This window comes from Bactrocera latifrons, unplaced genomic scaffold (genome assembly GCF_001853355.1).
Source record: "Bactrocera latifrons isolate USDA-ARS-PBARC rearing strain unplaced genomic scaffold, ASM185335v1 scaffold_894, whole genome shotgun sequence".
In the NCBI taxonomy this organism is placed as follows: domain Eukaryota; kingdom Metazoa; phylum Arthropoda; class Insecta; order Diptera; family Tephritidae; genus Bactrocera; species Bactrocera latifrons.
The window spans coordinates 51,560-59,567 of NW_017537594.1; the positions used below are offsets into that span (position 1 = coordinate 51,560).

An 8,008-nucleotide genomic window follows, 5' to 3' on the forward strand; every position below is an offset into this window, starting at 1 on the left:
GATATGTACAAAAAAGTTAGTAGGGGCGGGGACACGCCCACTTTTCCAAAAAAATTACGTCCAAATATGCCCCTCCCTAATGCGATCCTTTGTGTCAAATTTCATTTTAATATCTTTATTTATGGCTTAGTTATGACACTTTATATGTTATCGGTTTTCGCCATTTTGTGGGCGTGGCAGTGGGCCGATGTTGCCCATCTTCGAACTTAATCTTCTTATAGAGTACTTGGCTACGTGTACCAAGTTTCATCATGATATCTAAATTTTTACTCAAGTTACAGCTTACACGGACGGACGGACAGACATCCGGATTTCAACTCTACTCGTCACGCTGATCACTTTGGTATATATAACCCTATATCTGACTGTTTTAGTTTTAGGACTTACAAATAATCGTTATGTGAACAAAACTATAATACTCTCTTTAGCAACTTTGTTGCGAGAGTATAATTATAATATATATATAAAAAAATTTTATATTACAATCATATAAATATTATAATATTATCAAAGGATTTTACTTATCTGTGTTATTAAATATAGATCACATATTATTCATATATGTATGTATATGGAAAAAAGCTGACGTTGAGCAACACCAAAAGCTCCGTCAGAATCGGGAAGGACCTCTCCGAGCCGTTCGATACCAAACGAGGTTTCAGACACGGCGATTCCTTATCGTGCGACTTTTTCAACCTGCTTCTGTAGAAAATAGTTCGAGCTGCAGAACTAAATAGATAAGGTACCATCTTCTATAAGAGTGTACAGCTGCTGGCGTATGCCGATGATATTGATATCATTGGCCTCAACACCCGCGCCGTTAGTTCTGCTTTCTCCAGACTGGACAAGGAAGCAACACAAATGGGTCTGGCAGTGAACGAGTCACTCATAATTCTCGTCCTGCTATATGGTGCAGAGGCTTGGACGATGTCAACAGCAGATGAGACGACGTTGCGAGTTTTCGAAAGAAAAGTTCTGCGAAAGATTTATGGTCCTTTGCGCGTTGGCCACGGCGAATATCGCATTCGATGGTACGACGACATTGACATAGTTCAGCGAATTAAAAGACAGCGGCTACACTGGCTAGGTCATGTTGCCCGGATGGACGAAAACACTCCAGCTCTGAAAGTATTCGACGCAGTACCCTCCGGAGGAAGCAGAGGAAGAGGAAGACCTCCACTCCGTTGGAAGGACCAAGTGGAGAAGGACCTGGCTTCACGTGGAATATCTAATTGGCGCCACGTAGCGAAAAGAAGAAACGACTGACGCGCTGTTGTTAACTCGGCTATAATTGCGTAAGCGGTGTCTACGGCAATCAAGGAGAAGAAGAATGTATATGGAAAAGTGTTCACATATTCAGTTTTAGCTTGAAAAATCTTCTTTATAGTTTTTTTATGGTTAATAAAGAAAAAAGAATCACTCTAAAGTACAAGCAAAGAAAACGATGAAAGTCCTTCACTTTTAGTTTTTAAGGTGTGACAAAACTGGTTTTCCTCGTAAATATAAACACTCTAAACGTTTCAGAAATAAATTTGATAAGTGATTTTTAAATTACTAAATTTAGCTTTAAAATTACAAAATTAATGTGAAATGTGATCTTATTTGAATGCTTAGAGTGTATATTTAAATATACATTTGCCACACCTTAACACAACATTTTTATATACATATTACAATTTTATACTATCCTTCTCCTCCTGCGTTGGCGGCCTTCGACCGCGCATTAAAAAAAAAATAACCCTGCCCGAGCGAGTAGCCGGGGTGACTGAAGTACTTTCGCATAGTACTCGTTTCTGCGTTAAAAATAAAAAAATATATTGAGTTTTTGTTATAAAGTGGTTATATTTTTTGGTTATAAAAACTTGAACAAAATTTGAATTTTCGTACTGTACTTGTATATTTTACACTTTATTACGTAATATTATTATATAATATTACTAATACATGTATATTATATTAGTTATTTGCTTAATAAATTTAAAAAAGAAAGTATCCATATGCATGAATAGAGGAATTTTGGGAAAAGAGGAGTTTCAGCGAAAAAGGTTTTTAGGTTAAAAACCTGCTAAAAGTGTAAAATGTGAATTTATTTAAAAGTTTATTGTGTAATTTAATTAATTTGAAATCAAAAATGTGAATAAAATGTTTTTAATGTGGTGAAATAGCTGCTTGAAATGTTCGAGGTTTGCGAATTTTTGCACTTTAAGGTCGAATATCTCGTAAACTAAACGTTTTGCTGTACCCAAACTAATCGGATTTGTGCCAATTTAATAGAGTTGAAGAATTACTCATCCTTCTTAGTCGTCCTTATCTTTATTTCGTCTTTTTTATTTTTATAAAATGAGTGGTTTATAGCAAAGTGCTTTTCACCTCATGAGGTGAGCATTTAGTCCCTTTTTCTTGTGACGTTTGAGAAATAATAACCTCACATCAAACGTCACAAACCAGTAGTGAGGTTTTCATAAAATAGGGCTGTTAGATTATAAATTTTTTTATATGTACATATATGTATGTATGATAGATAGGGAAAGAAATTACGCAATGCGCATGTTTGCTTTCAGTCAGCTGTTCTTGCAGACGTCACGTTTGACTTTTTATTCGCCCGCGGCTTTGAAAGTGAATTCGCATTGTATTTATTTATATTTTTTAAAATGCCTTGCTCAGTGTTCGGATGCAATAATAATAATGGTAAAAATTGTGCTACGAARTAGAGATTTTTCCATTTCCCTAAAGATAAACCATTACTAAAACAATGGATTTATTTTTGTCGTCGTACGGACAAAATTAACGTTTGAAATGCGTAATTATAGCATTTTGATTACAATAATTTTACTTTTGAAACCAAAAACTCTTGCAGGTTTAAGTTCGCGGAATCAAACTAAGTTTTTACCTAGCGCTTTCCTCACGTTAACCACTGCTCCTGCAGAGGCTAATGAACGGCAGAAAAGGATGGAGTCTCGTTCCAAAAAAGAGATGTTAACAATGTTCAAGAATACCACCCATGTTGAAGTAATTCAAGAAGACGAGGTTGGAGAGGCACCTCAAACTGCAGGAGAGAAGGTCATCGATGGGAAAGACGAGAAAATTGCATTTGGAAACAGAAATGTTAGTCCGAATTGATATTGATGAAGTATTTTTTCTTACATAAGTATGCATATTTCTTATTACTTTTAGACAAAGACTGAATCGTGTTAGAACTTTGAATAAATGCAAAAACGAGCAGTTAGCAGAAATTAAACGCCTTAGGATTTCCATTAAAACCTCGGAATTCCACAGAAACAATTTGGAGCAAAAACTTAGCTGCATTTTCACCAACGGCCAACAACTGAGCTAATACAAGCGCAAAAAATTTGTGTACTCAGTTTTGATGAAATGAAGGTCAGAAAAAGTTACTGCTACGATTGATCTACTGATTCGGCATTGCATCCTGTTAACTACGTTCAGGTTGCAATGATAAGAGGTAATTAAACTCATTAAATTACTTGAAGTAAATTTTTTCTAATTTACTTTGTTCTTTTACGTTTGATAAGTAAATGGAAACAAAGTGTATTCTTCGAATATGCTTGTAAAATGACGAAGGAAGTATTGCTTAGCATTTTGTCAAGTGTTAAAAAGTGCAGTTACAATATTGTTGCCATTATAAGCGATTTGGGTGGATCAAATAGACGCCAAAATCTTGGTACATTCACTAAACAATTATTTAAATTATTATATACTTTAAAATGTGTTCTTTTTTTCTTATTGCAGGTTTTAACACAACGGAGACAGGATTGTGGTTTTTTCTGATGTCCCCCACTTAATAAAAGTACAGAGAAATCATTTTTTGAATAAGGGCTTTACTATCAATGGAAAAATTTTTAGAAAAGACATTATTCTGAAGCTGCTCTCGTTTACGTACAACGAGCTGGAGCAGAAAGGCAAAAGATTAAACTGGCCAAAAAATTGTTCTCCCACGCAATTGCTCAAGCAATAACTCGAGCAGCTAGCTTAGGTCTACTAGATTACGAAAATTGGGAGGAATGCCATCGACTTTTCAAAAGTGTAAGTAATAATATATTTAAAATATTAATTAAAATGTTCATATATAATAAATATTCGTTTTGTGTACAAATGACTGGTTTGATCTAATGAATGTCAGGGTGCCCAAAGATGGAGTGAGGGAACGCTTGTACGCTTACGGTTTGCTTTGAACAAGCAAAATAATGTACTGGAACTGATGACGGAGATGGTTTCATCAATGAGAGTCATTGGTAAAAATGGTTTGCTTCCATTCCAAAAAGGTAATACTCAAGCTACATATATATTTAGATAAGTTGATTTTATACAGTTTTTTATTTTACTTAAGATTTATAGGTATACTCCAAAGCAATAATTCTTTGAAATTGCTGCTGGATGACTTAAGGCAGCAGTATAATATTGATTACGTTTTGACCTATCGATTAAATCAGGACGTTTTGGAAATTTTTTTTGGCGTAATCAGGTCAAAAGACGGTCCTCACGATCACCCTGACAGGCAGGAGTTGAAATATAGGCTGCGTTCTGTATACTTGGTCACAACGATGAAGGAAATGTTGAAGTCGACAACACACCAGATTTGGAAGGGAATTACTTATCTCTAGCCGGTAATTATCAAAATATTAAACGTACATAGTATTATAAACCTAAAACTACAGAAAACATTCTTTTATAAAAATGTATTGACGTTAACAAATGCAAATATGTACTTACATACAATCTAAGTTTTTGCATACTAAAAAGTGTTTCTTATCCTAATTATAATAATAATCTTAACCAACAATTTATTCCATTTATTTATAAGCATGTATGTATGTTTATTATATTTTTGCAGATAATATTTTTCAACGGGTGTCAGTTGATCTAAATTCCACTGACCCAATTGAAAAAAATTATGACTTGGAGATTCTCAACAACGATGGACTTGAGAATTTTGTGCCAATTCAGAAAATTGTTCGTCTTATACTTGGGTGGATCACCTTTCTGAAGGAGGACTCTCAAAACCAACAGATATGTTGATGGATCATATGAAAACCTTGCAAGCAGTATTTGAAAACATAAATGGTACTGATTTGCATATACATACATATGTACGAATTTCGTCCAGAAGCACTTAGACTTAAGTAATTTTGTAAATTGTAGCTCCAAAGTAAAATAATTGCTTTTTTAGAGCTAGAATGTATTTTAGAATTCGTTCCTTGAATAAAAACTTAATTGAACATATGTATAGCAAAAAAATTAAATTAAATAAGATAATAAATTGATAGTTGGTCACAAAATATTCAATATTTTTATTTGCATAAATGTATATGGTTGAAACAAACACAGTAAAAAGACAAAATTAAATAATACAATGAAAATACAATTAAATGAATATGTAGGTAAATGTTCACTATAAAATATTCACTTGTTGTGGAGATTGATGCCCCGATAAGAACGGGGATCGCTCTTGACCTTATCACTTTAGAAGAGGAAAAACCTTAGAGCTTTCCCCTCCCAGACGCACTTATTTGAAGTGACCCGCAGGTATTCTGGGATGAACTTCCACAAGCTTTTGTACATCTCTACGTTTAAACCATCAAAGGCGTACCCCAAGAGATTTAATGGAGAGACTGGTACCTCTTGTGCTTGAGGGACCTGACTCTCCGCCCTGGGAAAGAACGCTCCTAACAAAACCCCCCTATACTCTCTCACCGACGATAACAGATTGTCACCGACGCGAAGAGAGGTGATATCCTCCCTTCTACTACCTCGGACCCCAGAGGTCGTTCCTATTCACACCAACAAAACACCCTAATCACTAATATCTTCCCTAGTCGCACAACTAAATTCGTATATAAGCTGGCTCAGCCTATCATTTACTCCTCCCAAACTACCTCATAAAGACGAGCAATTTGCTCGTCCACTTCTAACTCCCCAAAACGGCAACTAATACCACTTTCCTAACTGAGGGTCCATATTGGTTCCAGCCAATTGGAGTGGTACGCCATCGCCGCAATGAACTGTTATCCCTCGATGGTGGAGCTTGAGGAGTAACCATAATTTGAATCAAATTATGATCACTCGCCCCCACACTTCCTTAACCACCCATCTAACGCTGAAATCTCTACTTGCTATCTACCTCCAGGAGAGCGAACATCACTTTGTCCGAACCCTCCAGGACGACATTGGTGCTACCATCAGGAGCTACCTTCCAGGCACGACTGACCATCACTAATTCAGACCTCTGGTAAACCGGGCTAAATTCCTGTAAGTTCTACCGGAGTAGTTCTTCCATGAATTAATCATGGTCTCCGAAGGATATTCCATGAAAAAAAGTTTCTTTCATTTCTTCATTTTAATGAGTGCAAAGGAGAAAACATAATTGTCAATAGTGCCAAAAGAAAATCCCAAAAAGGGTAATAATAAAACGATTGAAAGACGCATGTCATTCGTGATTGTACCACCGTAAAGGAGGCTCGTACAACAAGAAGGTAAGTAAGTGAATTTTATGTGATTTTTAAAAAAATAATTTGCGAATAATTACTTAATTTGTTTTCATAGCATTAGAAATCAGAATGAATTGGAAAAAGCAGCAACAGCAATATCATCTGAAGCGGCAAATTCCAATTGTTAAGTAAGTGTGTGTACTTTGAAATTGGACTGCATATAATACGCAAAATTAAATACATACATCATTCGCAATCGTGTTTTCAAACCGTACGCTCGCATTTTTTCTCTCGCTTGTGCTATCGTTGAGTATCTGCATTCTAGCGGTGTCTGTGTTATAACGCTACTTTACAGTTGTGCACAAAAAACTTTTTTACTGTTTATTTCCCGCTGTGTTTATTTTCTTATTGTTAACTTGTGCTACATTAATACATTTTTGCATACATAAATAGCAATATTTTCACAATGCCCCCTGGGGCCAACAATCTGGGCGATAATAGGTTTGCCCTATTATCCTCAGCCCAGAAGACTAAAAGAAAAAAGCCTGAACAATCAACGTTGGAACTATTTCCGGAACTCCCCATAACAAAGAAGGATGACCCCAAATACCTCGTCATTAAGTCGCGGGATGCCAGTCAACCTATTACATCCATCTCCTGCTTCGCGATTTATAAAGGTATTCAATCTATCACTAAAGATATTAACAACATCTCGTCACTTCGCGATGGCAGCCTACTCCTCCTCGTAAAAAAATCAAAAAATTGCTGATAAATTCCTTTTCACTAAGAATCTATCCGGTGCAGGTGCTGTTGAAGTCGCTCTTCACAGCACCCTTAACTCAGTCAAGGGCACAATTTATGCCCCCTTTATTTGCCAACTTAGCGACGATGAAATAATTGAAGGTCTCAAGGATCAAGGTGTCTCTGCAGTTCATAAGTTTAACAAAATGGTTAAAGGCGTTCGTGTACCTACTGGTGCCGTATTATTAACATTCAATAAATATACACTTCCTAACAGAATTGAAGTAGCCTGGAGCACCCTAGATGTCCGTCCGTACTACCCTAATCCTATGCGCTGCAAAACTTGTCAGCTATTAGGACACACTACTAAACACTGCGAAAAAACTCCTTCCTGTGTCATTTGCAACCTTCCTCCTAACCACTCYCCACCTTCTGATTGCACCAGAGTTCACTGCGCTAACTGCGCTGGTGAACCCTCCTCGTCCTCAAATGCTTGCCCTAAATTTATTCAATCGAAAGAAATATTAAAGATTAAAACTATACACAAATGCACCATGCGGGACGCTATCACCATGTATAAAAATCAACTTCCTTCCACCCCCTCCCCCTTCTCCTTCGCCAACGTGGCAAAAATGCAAACTAACAGCGATATAAATACAAACTCAAAAAATCCTAATAACAAAGATAATACTTCAAAATCAAAAAATTCTAACCTCAATAATAACGCAACAACAACTTAACCTAACAACGATTCATCCACCACCAACCATACAGTGCATCACATAGAAATTCCAGAAAGTTCAAAGAACTCCCCTCCTCTATAC

General features: G+C 36.2%; 1 long non-coding RNA gene across 2 annotated transcripts in view; it reads left to right on the plus strand.

The window, feature by feature from the left end:
• The window catches only part of LOC108977436, a 22,411-nt gene extending 17,154 nt beyond the window's left edge, over window positions 1–5,257 (plus strand). The window contains exons 2-8 of one of the 2 annotated variants that reach the window (XR_001994034.1): window positions 2,858–3,105; window positions 3,175–3,460; window positions 3,531–3,679; window positions 3,748–4,041; window positions 4,139–4,280; window positions 4,346–4,622; window positions 4,850–5,257. This is a non-coding gene — a long non-coding RNA (uncharacterized LOC108977436). The remainder of the gene's footprint in view (window positions 1–2,857; window positions 3,106–3,174; window positions 3,461–3,530; window positions 3,680–3,747; window positions 4,042–4,138; window positions 4,281–4,345; window positions 4,623–4,849) is intronic. The other variant, XR_001994035.1, reaches the window with a different exon arrangement.
• Window positions 5,258–8,008: the final 2,751 nt, after the last annotated feature.